This window comes from Dipteris shenzhenensis, chromosome 17 (genome assembly GCF_047967505.1).
Source record: "Dipteris shenzhenensis isolate YYH24624 ecotype China chromosome 17, Dip_SZ_1.0, whole genome shotgun sequence".
Classification (NCBI taxonomy): Eukaryota; Viridiplantae; Streptophyta; class Polypodiopsida; order Gleicheniales; family Dipteridaceae; genus Dipteris; species Dipteris shenzhenensis.
This window is the reverse complement of record NC_141612.1, coordinates 52,247,803-52,260,850: the sequence shown is the minus strand read 5'-3', so window position 1 is coordinate 52,260,850 and position 13,048 is coordinate 52,247,803. Positions and strand designations below refer to the sequence as shown.

The window sequence follows — 13,048 nt, the reverse complement described above, 5'->3', positions numbered from 1 at the left end:
CAAATAATTAGAAAGATTTTTCAAACGCTGCACTGGGAAATCGGGTTTGTAAACGCATGCGGAGGAATCCCAAAAAGTCACAAGTGTGAGAGCAATGCCAAAGAAGATGAGGCACTGACTCTTGTGGTGACAAACAGGAGGAGCCACATGTCTGTGTGACAAAAACTGTCCAGATGGAAGAACTCCTAGCATATTCTCTAGAGAAACCTGTTGTCGAAGAGAAGTTTTAGATTTCCAAATCCCGTGCAATCTTCATCTCGCCACCATTTTGCGGGACGATTCATATGCCAAAGGGTGTTTGCCCGTTGCGAAACCCAAGGCAAGGGTTGAAGAACCTTATGCAAAGAAGAAACTGTTATGTGAGACAACTTCAAGGGACGACATGCCGATCCTAGCAAATGAAGTGTCCAGTCTTAAAGGTGATCCTGACTTTCCAAAGGAGGTATTGGAATATAAGGTTGAAGCATATAGACCAAATATGATGGTAATGCGTGCCAAGACTTAATTTTGCAGCAGCCTATGGAAAAGAAAGAGGAATCCCATCATCATGAATCACATCTACAACAGAATGGATACCCTTAATACTCAGAAAATACGAACGTCAAGGCTCCTACAAAGCCAACGAAGGGGAAAATGCTCTCGACCAATGTATTCTTTCAGAAGGTAAAGAATTGCCCTGTAAAGAATCCCTGCCATTCCATTCCAAGTGAGATAGAAAATGTTTCTAGTCGAGCAACACGTTGGAGATCAGTGGGCAGCCTTTGATTTTTCCATGACTAGAACGTAAGATAAAGTTCCAGGGAGTGGGTTGCCAATAACCAAAGGCAGGGGTAGTAAGTTTAGAGAGCAAATGACGCATCATGGCAGCTCATGGCTGAGAACCCTGCATAAATTGCAGCATCCTTTTGCCTTTATGAGCAAGAATATGTACATGAAGATTCAGAATATTAAGTCCTCCATGCATCTTGGGGATGCGTCAATTTTAAGAGCAAAAACCTATGAGCAGGTTTATCCGAGTATGTTTTTTAAGAGATTTAAAAAATTGTATTTCTTTAGGAAACATGGTTTTTACACTTTTATTCTCACTAGAACTAGATCTCTTTATCATAAAAATATACAGACTAGTTACGCATTCATTTTTAGACAACATAAATTTTCTTATTTACAGACATCCCTTTGTACCCCTGTTATTACCTTAAAAAAGTGTTGAAAAATAATTCCTTTAAGAAACATCCCTCATAATCACTCTCAATGTAATAATACTATACATATATAATTACTTATTAACACATTTATATCTTATGGCAATATCTTTCTAGTGTTTTTATAGCATAAATAACAAGATATTTACGGACATGTTTCTAAAGAAGTTTAAATTACTTTAAGTATTAACTTGGGCTGATCAATTTGAGTGGTTGAATGACTATATTTGGACATTGGAGGTGAAAGTTATGCCACTTTTAAAAGTGCTGTCCAAGGTAGTTTCGTTGGCGAAACTACCTTGGAAGACATACTTCAAAGGGGTTTTACTGGCGAAACTACCTGGATGACTTGCTTCAATGAGTTTTCTTTGAAGAAACCCTTTCATGAAGATAGGTTGAGAGAGGTTTTTTAATGTCACCTCCTATTAAGTAAAAGTTGTAAGAAGATCATAAGGGAATTTTCATAGAGAAGTCTACTCGACATGTGGGTTTCTTCAAAAGCCATCCCATTATGTTCTAACCATTCCTAAAGACTCACGTAAAGTTTTGTGTATAAAATAGGCATTGCTGTTTTCTTCTTATCCATTTTGGCCATATTTTTGCATAGGTGGAAGCTTTTTTTTTCCTCTGCTCGGACGCTGGGAAGATTTCGCTCGGAAAATGCTCGTCCCTACATCTTGGGAGAACATAGATGCTGCACCGAAAGTAATCGCAAGCTTTTTTTGCCATGTTTAGAGCGCCAAAAGGCTTCCATGACCAGAGACATGAAGACTACAAGATGCCCTTTGTTGAACATGATTAAGGGCAAATAAAGCTGAATATATGCTATAAGAATGGATTGAACAATCCGTAGCGTGACATGCAAAGGCCATTTGGCAAGTTTCTAGTATTTAAGTTTCTTCTTTAGTTTTAATAGGATTGTTGTTGACGAGTAATCATCCAACCAAGAGGATAATCCAAATGACGAACAAAATGATTTGGTTGGACAATTTTACCAGGCCATAAAAGAGAATGCCATTCCTTGGAATGCAAAGGTAATAATTTGGATTTCTGAAAATTAACATGAAGTCCAGCAGCCAAACCAAAAAGAGAGAGTGCTTGCATGAGAGAGGATAAATCCGGCCGAGTAATCCTTGGAGTAAAAAAAGAATCATCAGCATATGCTTGATCAATCAGCGTACCACTGTCAGGAATGTCCAAACCATGAAGCCTATCTATTGCCACCAAATGATCGATATACTGAAGCATAGGATGGGTAGCAATAGCATAAAGCAATGCACTAAGTGGACAGCCCTGACGAACTGAGCATCGGAGAGTCCATGCTTTGGAAATATCTCCCGAGAGTATATAAGCAGTCTTACTGTCTTTGTAAAGCCAATAAATAATATTATGCAGTTTTTGACCAAAACCCTATACACGCATAGTTTATGAGATGAAATCCCATTGAATTGTGTCAAAAGCTTTAGCAATGTCAACATGTAATAGTAAAACATCCTGCTTTGTATATTTGGCATATTCTATAGCGACATATGCATTAGCAATATTATCTGTAATATGCCTTCGAGGAACAAAACCATATGGAGCAGGATGAAGGCCATCATGCAGATACCCTTTAATGCGATCAACTACCATCTTGGTGATGATCTTGTAAAGAACATGCATAAGGGTAATTGGCCTCCAATCATCTTGGGATTCACATATATTCTTTTTCTAAATGAGCTTGACAATCCCTTTTTTCCATAAATTTTGTAGATGCTGATTTTCCCAAGCAGAATTGATCATGCATAAAAGAAGCAGCTTTGGAATGTCCCAGTATGCAAGAAAGAAGTCAATTGTAAGTCCATCCCATCTTTGAGATTTCCATATGCCACATGATTTTAAAGCATCAGTCAACTCTGTTTCAGTAAAAGGCATTTCCAGTTCAGTAGCCTGCATAGGAGAAGCAATGGGAGAAACATATTGAAGGAGAGCATTCCTGGCTTGAAGAACATCTTGTGAAGGGAGATCGGCCATTCCAAAGTGACGTGAAAAATGATCAACACATGCTGTAGTAAGTTGTGCTCTTGAAGAAGTCCAACCATAAGGCATAAGAGCACGATAAATATTTCAAGATTGCCTCTTCAAATGCAAACTTTTAAAAATTCTTTAGACAGGCACCCTTTGTCCAGGAAGGCCTTTTGTCTTGATGTTGTCTCCCACTTAGAGATTTTCCTGTGATCATTACTTTGGAGACAATGCCGAGCTTGACATAAAGAAGAGCTTTCATCCATGGAGAGAGGCCGAAAATGGCTGACCTGAGATTGGCAAATCTGTTTTGCTTAAGCTACATTTGCCCGCAGAGTCTTAATGTTATTCTTACCATAGGTCCTGATAATAGATTGCATGCGAGCAACAAAAGCATCCCAAGCATAATCTATATCAATAAGGCTTTGAGAGAAAAGAGGCTGACATGCATCAGAAACCATGTCTTTGTAGACATTATGCTGCAAGTAATTGTTGTTTACAATGAGCAACCTTCTATGAGATAATTGATCATCTGGTATATCATGCAATGATATTCTCAGTCAAACGAGCATGATCCGAATGCACAAAGGTATAATCCACCCACATTTTTGAAGTAAGATTGTCATAATGTTGTTGATTAACCTTGTACCAACGATCCAGGCGTGCTTGATAAGAGGAGACTGCATTGTGTTGAAATGTGAAACTTGGCATAAAAGGTAGAGATTCTTTCCATAAGTTAGTCAAACGAAGCTGAAGTAGGAGCTGAGACCAATGATCTTTTTCAAATGCCAACATATGAGTGTGTCCAGTTGTATTATCTCTAGGTTGAGGGGCATTATTAAAATCTCCACATATATATGCATGATAATGCCAGGGATAGCTTTGCATGTCCTCCCAAATTTTGCCTCTAGCATGAGATGATTGTGGAGCATAAACTGAAGAAAACTCAAAAATCTCTCCCTGAATTAAGCATTGCACAACAATTCATCTTCCATAGATATCATTAAAAGCCAATGTAGGCTGCAATTCATGTCTCACCAGAAAGACAACTCCTGAAAAAGAATGCTGTCCAGCATAGAAAATATCATTACCATGAAAGTGTCCATGCTGTCCTGCATACATGTGCTGATTGTGCTCTTAAAGAGCTACAATGTGAGGTTGTAATTTATTGCGATACACCAAAACTAATTTCCATTTCCTAGTTTCACACAAACCCTGTACAGACTTCCTGCAAAGTCTTCTGTTTCTTTTATTTGAGAAGTAGAGGGGAGTGAAGCAGTAGCATTTCCATTTGAATGTAGGCTATTTTATGTGCTATCCATAGATGCCACTTATACCTTGGTATGAGCCTTGTAGGCCTAGTTATAGTCAGTTAGGACTATTGGTACATTTAGTTTATGTACCATCTAGGTCAGTTAGGACACTTAGTCCAGTTAGACCTAGGATTTTGTTATGTTGGCTCTCCCTTGAGCCTCCACACTTCAGTTTTGTAGCAATCTAGATCTCGTTTTTCTCCATTGTGCTTCCATTTTTGAGCTTCCATTGCTTCCAACACCCAACAGTGGTATCAGAGCAGGTCGGGAATGCATTCCCTCAGCCATTGATAGCTTTCCCAAGCTGTTTGGCAGCCTCTGGAGCTCTCATTCCTGCTGGTCTTGCTGGTTTTCACACTCCCACAAGTGTTTGAGGCCTTTCCAAGCACTTATGTCGCGAAAAACCTCATTTTGTCGCCACAAGACTGCACTTTGGAGAAACTATCGCGAAGGGAATTGTGTTTCGGTGCATTTTCCAGCCTACTGCAGCTAAAATGACCACACGCATGCCTCTGTGGATACTTCTTGGGAGATTCTAGCGAGCATAGCATCCTGGCATATCTGGAGAGCTAGATGCACATAGGCTTTGGAGGGTACTCAGGTTCATCCCTCACACACATTGGCTAGTATCTGGACAGACATCGTACATACTTTGATGGCCATATGGACGGGTATGCAGGGAGACTCCTGTGCAGCCTCAGCTAGGAGGGCTTCTTTCTTCATGGAATGGAAGGATTCTCCTTTCTTCTCTGAGACTACTACAGGGTTGAGGTGGCACTTTCAGCCTCAGCCTTGGTTGTTTTCCACCTCACTCTGAGGGGGTTTTTATTTATCCTTATGATTTCATGATGTATTCTGCTTTGAGCTTGCTCTCGTGGGTTTTTTCTCTTACTTAGTAGAAGTCTTTTTCTTGGAAAAAAAAAAAATGACCACACGTGTTTATTTACAGCAACTGTACGGAATCCGTACAACAGTACAGAACCTGTATGGCCATCTGTACACACTGTACGGACTGTACGGACAGCAGACACTTGCATTTATTGCATTCGTGAAATTGCATGGACCAGATTTGTCCACACGAGTCATTGTACGGATCTCCTGCATCCTGTACGGACCTGTTTCACAGCTGTATGGACCTGCTGACAGACATTTAATGCAGTACGGACCTGCAGCATTCACATTTGGGGGTGTACGCACTGCCTCGAGGTGTGTGCCAGCATTTTGAAGCTGTTTCGAGGTGCAAGTCAGCATCTCGGAGCTGCCTCGAGCTGCGTGTCAGCATTTTGGAGCTGCCTTGGGCTGCGTGCTGGCATTTGGAGCCATTTGGAGCTGTTGAATTGATCCGGAGACTTCTCTTTGAGACCTTCCCTCCTCATTTGGCATCCCTTTGCTTCGGGCTGCAAGTTTCTGTCCATTGGATCTCTTTCTCTCCATTTCTATGTGCTCTACGTGTCAGCATTTTGGAGCTGCCTTGGGCTGCGTGCCGGCATTTGGAGCCATTTGGAGCTGTTGAATTGATCCAGAGACTTCTCTTTGAGAGCTTCCCTCCTCATTTGGCATCCCTTTGCCTCGGGCTGCGAGTTTCTGTCCATTGGATCTCTTTCTCTCCATTTCTATGTGCTCTCCTCCTCGTGGGAGTACTTCTTTTGCTATAATTCTCATTTCCAGCCCTCATTTGCTCGCTTTCAGAGCCTGTCACTGTGTACATCATTGGGTAAGTCGTCGTTGCATTGGCTTTTTCCAATTTCTGCTTCATTTGCATTTTGGAAAGGCCTTGTGTTGCCTTGGAGGGCCTCGTGTTGCCTTTGGGGATTTTTCTTGCAATAGGTATACCTTGGGACAGCAGAGTGTTTTGCAGCTTGGGCAGATTTTTGGTACTTGATTATGAGAGGTTGGCTTTCTCTCATTTGCTTTGCCAGTTGGTGCATTTGCCTTGTATTTCTGCACCATGTCTGGTGGCAAAGATGATTTGTTTGGGCTGTTGATAACAAGCTTGGTGGCACCAATTACCCCATGTGGTCATACATGATTTAGTTGCCAAGAATCTATGGCATATTGTTTCAGGTTTTGAGGCCAGGCCTACACGCACTGTTACTGGTGCTACACCTACAGCCTCTACTTCTTCAAGTGATGGGTCTTCAGGTGATGGTTCTAATGCTACTGCTAGGACACCTGCACCTCCTGCTACAGGTGCTTTGCCTCTTTCACAGGAGCAAATTTAGTGGGATGGTCATGATGCCAAAGCACATGCCTTGATTGCTCTTTCAGTGAAACGGGTTATTATCCCTCATATTCGGTCTTGCAAGATAGCTAAGCAAGCATAGGCTCAACTTGCATCTTTGTATCAGGTGCGGAATGAGGCGAGGGTTGTCTATCTCTGTAGGCAGTTGAGAAATTTAAAGCTTGATGAGGGTGGTAACATGGATGCCTATCTCACTAACGTGAAGGATTTAAAAGAGAAGTTGGCTAACATTGATGAGATTATGCCTGATTCTCAGCTGGTTTCTAATACCCTTGATAGGTTGTGTGGTTCATATCAAGGCTTTGCTACTACATTGAGGGTCTTTGCAAGGGGTGATGCCAATCATTTCTCATTTGACCAGCTTGTTGCTCTTCTTATTCAGGAGGACCAAAGTCGTGTGAATCGCAATGCTACTATGGCTAGTGATCAAGCATTTTTTGCCCATCACAAACAAAAAGGTAAAGGCAAGGTTTTAGTTGGAAAGCCCTCTCATTCCCATGCTGATCATTCACATGGTGCCTCTTCTTTAGGGGATAAGAAAAAGAAGAAGAGATGTAATTATTGCATGAAACCTGAGCATGATATTTGTAAATGCAGGAAGTGCATAGCATCTGAAAAGAAAAAGAAAGAGTCTGGTCTTGCAGTATCTGGTTCTTCTAGTGCAAAAGAGCAACATGAGTCTGCTAATTTCGCACAAGACCACCATTGGGCTTTCTTGGTTACATGTCAGTATAATCCTGATGTTCATGATGCTTGTATGGCAGTTTCAGATGTTCGTGATGCCTGGTCCTTTGATAGTGGTGCTAGCAAGCACATCACTTCCTGCAGGAAGTTATTCAGCTCATTGGAGCTTACATCTAAGGGGGGCAGTGTCACATGTGCCAATAATGCATCATATACCGTGAAAGGTGTTGGGCAAGTTGCTCTTACTTCTGTCTTTGGTGCTATTGTCACTCTAGAGTTTGTGCTCTATGTTCCAGGCATTCGTAAGAACCTCATTTCTATTTCAGCCTTTTCTACATGTGGCTTTCAAGTTATTTTTTATGGTGTGAGGTGTGTAGTGTATGATGCTACACATGCCTTTACACTGGTTTTGACTGGCACATTGTCTAGCGGTCTTTACAGACTTGATGCTTATGACAGATGTTCATATGATGATGCTGCACTTGCCGATGCACATGCTTTTGCTATTGATTCTACCATGGCAGATACTCATTTGTGGCATGAGAGGTTAGAACACCTCAATTTTGGAGCCGTGGTGACCCATGAGGGTTGCAGCTCTTGGGGGATTCTACTATTTTGTTACTTTTAGTGATGATTTCACCAGGTACACTGGGATTTTCGTATTGAAATCCAAATATGATGTTTCTTCATGCTTGAAGCACTTTATTGCCTTGGCTGAGAATGAGAGTGGGCTGCACATTGCTCACATTAATTCAGACCAGGGGGGAGAATACATGTCGAAGGAGTTTGCTTTGTTTTGGCTTCCCATGGCTTCCCATGGCCTTATACTCCTCAATAGAATCTCGTGGCTGAGCGGAAGAATAGAGCAGTGATGGAAATGACTAGATGCATGTTGAAAGGCAAACATTTGGCTAATATGTTCTGGTTGGATGCGGTCATGTGTGCAAATTACATCTTGATTACATGTCCTACAAAGGCATTGCAGACTATCACACCTTATGAGGCTTGGACGGGTCATAAGCCTCGCATTTCGCACATGAGGACTTTTAGATGCCTAGCTTATGCTCATCTGCCTTCACAGAGACGCACTAAGTTGGATGATAAAGCTGTTAAATGCATTTCTCTTGGGTATAGTTCAGAGAGTAGGGGCTATAAGCTATATCAGCGCCACACGGGCGTGTTGTGTTTGATGAATCTTCTACTATGCGTTTGGTGGACTGTCAAAAGCAGCTCGTTGTTGATGCCCCAAACATTTTTGACTGCTTGATGCCTTTGTTTCCATCCGATGCTTGGGATGATGTTCCATCTGAGGTTGTCCCTCGCCCATCTGTTGGTCATTTGCCGCCACATGAGAAGTTTTGGATGCTTAGCTTATGCTCATGTGCCTTCACAGACACGCACTAAGTTGGATGATAAATCTGTAAAATGCATTTTTCTTGGGTATAGTTTAGAGAGCAAGGGCTATAACCTATATCAGCCCCACACAGGCAAGTGTTTTGTCAGTCGGGATGTTGTGTTTAATTAATCTTCCACTATGCCTTTGCTGGATTGTCAAAAACAGCCCGTTGTTGATGCCCCAGACATATTTGACAGCTTGATGCCTTTAATTCCATCCGATGCTCGGGATGATGTTCCATCTAAGGTTGTACCTCCTCCATTTGTTCGTCATTTACAGCCACATGTGCAGCCAGAAATTCAGCCTGATATGCCTATCATTGCTCAGGATCATTTGCACAGGGCTCTTAACTAGGAAAGAGCAGAAATTCAGGAGCCCAAAAAGGTACCCCTTTGGCTCTTTGACACATTAAAAGACAGCAAACAAGATATCCCTCTGCCAGCCCGTACGAGAGCAACTGTCCGGAAAGAGCATGCTAGTTTTGTTGCTTATGATTTGGTTTCTATAGCATGCAATGAACATGCCTTATGTCATCGAGATGCCTTTCAGAATGATTGTTGGATGAAGGCCATGCAAGCTGAATTGGATTCTATCCATCAGAATGACACTTGGGAGTTGTGTGATTTTCCTCATGGCAAGAATGCCATATGAACTAAGTGGGTTTACAAAATCAAACGGAAAGCAAATGGTTGAGTGGACCGTTACAAAGCCCGTCTTGTTGCTAAGGGCTATGCTTAGCAGCGTGGCATTGACTTTGAGGAGACTTTTGCTCCCACTTCTAGGATCACTACCATTCGCATTATTATTGCCTTTGCTGCCCACTTTCATTGGCAGATACATCAGCTTGATATTAAGACAACTTTCCTTCATGTGCATTTGCAGGAAGAGGTCTATGTTTCCCAACCTCCTGGCTTTGAGGTTGAAGGTTTTGAAAGCAAGATATGCCGGTTGAAAAAGGGCCTCTATGGACTGAAGCAGGCAACTCGGGTTTGGTATTCGAGAATTCATTCTGATTTGCTCACACTTGGCTTTCAGAACAGCCCTACAGAGGCTACCCTTTACATCCGCAAGCGTGGGACAAAGTTGCTGATTTTAGTCTTTTATGTGGATGACATGCTTGTGCTCAATTTACTAGCAGTGAGGGGGGCATTTTGATGTCACAATCCAAGTACATTGGACAGCTTTTGCAGCATTTTCAGCTTGAGGATTGCAAGCCAGTATGCACACCATTAGAGACTTGTTTTCACTTCTCTTCTGAGGATGGCAGCGGTACATGAGATGTCACTCTCTATTAGCAGGATGTTGGTTGTTTGATTTACCTATGCCTTATGTTATGACTGAAGACAACTTGGCAGATCTTTTTACGAAGGCTCTACATCGACCTATGTTTGAGGCTTTTCAGCAAGCTTTAATTTTAGTATCTTTTGTAACTTGATCTATTGTACTCTGTACAGTCATAGGTTGATATATCCCTATGGGATGAACATGTGGAACCATTACACTAGATATCTAGATATCTTGAGCCATGTCCAGGATACTTCAGCCCGTACCATGGAGAGGGGTTTGTAGGCTATCTCATGGGCTATCTACAGATGCCACTTATACCTTGGTATGAGCCTTGTAGGCCTAGTTATAGTCAGTTAGGACTATTGGTACGGTTAGTTTATGTACCATGTAGGTCAGTTAGGACACTTAGTCTAGTAAGGGTAGGTAGCCCTAGGGTTTTGTTATGTTGGCTCTCCCTTGAGCATCCACACTTCAGCTTTGCAGTAGTCTATTACACCATCTCGTTTTGCTCCACTGTGCTTCCATTTTTTAGCTTCATTGCCTCCACCACCCAACATTGAAAGAGCCGGTGCTTTGCCTTTATACTGAGCAACATATAGCTGCCGAGTACCTTTGTTCTTAATCATAAGGGTATCGGGAAAATCTTTATTTCGCGTCTGAACATGCATAGGGTCATGTGCCATTTTTTGCACATGCAAGGGGCATTGTGAAGCCACATGTTGAAATTTCTTACATTCAAAACAAGTGCCTACAAACAAACCCCATTTTAACTTGTAGAAAGCACTACCCATTGCAACATTATCTATTGTAACAGAGTAGGACTCAGGAGTGGGATTATCACTATCCCATCAGATGCAAAATCTGTTGGAATTCCCATTTGGCCTTAGAGGGCAAACTACTTTGCCCAAGGATTCTGCAATTTTAGGCATCAGTAAAGCCAGACACTGTGGGAAATCCACCACCTTCACCCAAACCGGACATCTATGACGAATAAGAGCCTGATAATCCCTGGTTGGTGACCAAGGGAGGACATGTACCATCTGCTCTGCAAAGTAAGGAGGAGAGTGCTCCAAAAGCATATGTTTATGTTGCTCATATGTCATAATGACCTCAAAAAATGCTCTTGTTGCATAATGCATTTTTCGAAGAAAAGATCCCCCAAGTGTAGCAGTTAGCCACTTGCGAACATATGCAGCAACAGGCATACGACCTGGAAAAAAAATAACGACAGAATGCTGATTATAATCCCTTACAGGGTCAAGAATATCATCCACTTCAACCATAAGCCTGACAGTAGGGACTGAGTCATTCCAATCTTTCCAGGTGTCTTCAAATCCCTCATCCATAGTATCATAAACCAATTTAGCTTCTACTTTTTATGCTGTTCCAACGTATCTTTTCTCAAAGGCATAATCAGCTATCTTGTGATGTCAAAACCCTGAGAACCCAAAGAGGTTTGACCTCGGTCACTGGGCACGTGTTTTTTCCAAATGCTTGAGCCCAAGAAATCCATGGATCCACTGATAGTGATTGGGCTGCTTGTTCGGATACCTGTGTCTTGGTTCAACAAGAAGCAGAGTACAATTGCTACTTCTAGCTGTGAAGCTGAGTACAGAGCAGCTTTTATAGCTATAATGGAGTGTGTTTGGTTCCGGAAGTTACTTGCAGATCTTTATGCATGTCAGATTGCTCCTAGTGCCATCTTCACTGATAGTCTGAGTGCTTTGGCTGTTGCACATAATCCAGTTTTCCATGCTCGCACAAAGTAAATTGAAGTTCACTATCACTATGTCAGAGAGAGATTATCAGCAGATGACAATTTTCTTATGTTCCCACTGAAGACAACTTGGCAGATCTTTGTACGAAGGCTCTATCTCGACCTAAGTTTGAAGCTTTTCGTTAAGCTTTAAAGCTAGTACCTTTTATGACTTGATGTGTTGTACAAAGGTCCATTGATTCCATTGAGAACTTGTCCAGTGCTTGGTTGTAGGTGGCTAGGGTAGGATTCTCGGGTGAGATCTATAGATCCCACGATGGCTACGGCATACCCATCCATCTTTAGATTGAAAATCAACCCTTGAGGTTGTCACCACCATGTTGAATCTTCTGCCTTTGCACCTGAAGGATGCCTTCCGTCTAGCTTGAGGAAACCTTTTCACACCTCTTTGTCCTTTTGGGAGGGCTACATGAGACTGTTCTCTTTCCTTCTTGAAAGGACTTGCTCTCTATAGATCCCACGATGGCTACGGCATACCCATCCATCTTTAGATTGAAAATCAACCCTTGAGGTTGTCACCGCCATGTTGAATCTTCTGCCTTTGCACCTGAAGGATGCCTTCCGTCTAGCTTGAGGAAACCTTTTCACACCTCTTTGTCCTTTTGGGAGGGCTACATGAGACTGTTCTCTTTCCTTCTCATAAAACTATTTTACTAACAACACTCTAAAATAGACTAGCTACATCTCTCCATGTAGAAACTAGTCTAAGCAAAAGAAGCCGGAAAGAGGAAACATTTCCACGAGTTGCGTGGCCCTATCAGAATTTCTCAACATAGAAACTAGTCTCGGCAAAAAAAGCTGCAAAGAGGAAACATTGCCACCAATTATGTCATGGACTTATTCGATCGCTATGAAGAGGATGCATTGCCACAACTTGAGCCACCTCCAGGGTTTGATAGGTTAACTCCAAAATTGCACACATGTTATGGTGTCTACATATCAAAGATTCGAATCTTAGAGTGCAAAAAATATAGAGTCAACTTTTTTTGTACTTACCTTCGTGTAGATCAAAGTTTGGGAAATTACATTTATTGGTAAAGTTTCTACAAATGAAGGAAGTGTTATCCTTCAATCTTAATCTTACATCTAGTATGGAGGTTTGTTCAGTAGCCTAAATGAGCAAGGAAGGTAAAGATCACAAAT

General features: G+C 41.8%; 1 protein-coding gene across 3 annotated transcripts in view; it reads left to right on the top strand.

Moving 5' to 3' along the window:
* Positions 1 to 13,048, top strand: part of LOC147892277 (alpha/beta-Hydrolases superfamily protein) — a 133,650-nt gene that overhangs the window by 99,677 nt on the left and 20,925 nt on the right. The window lies entirely within an intron of this gene.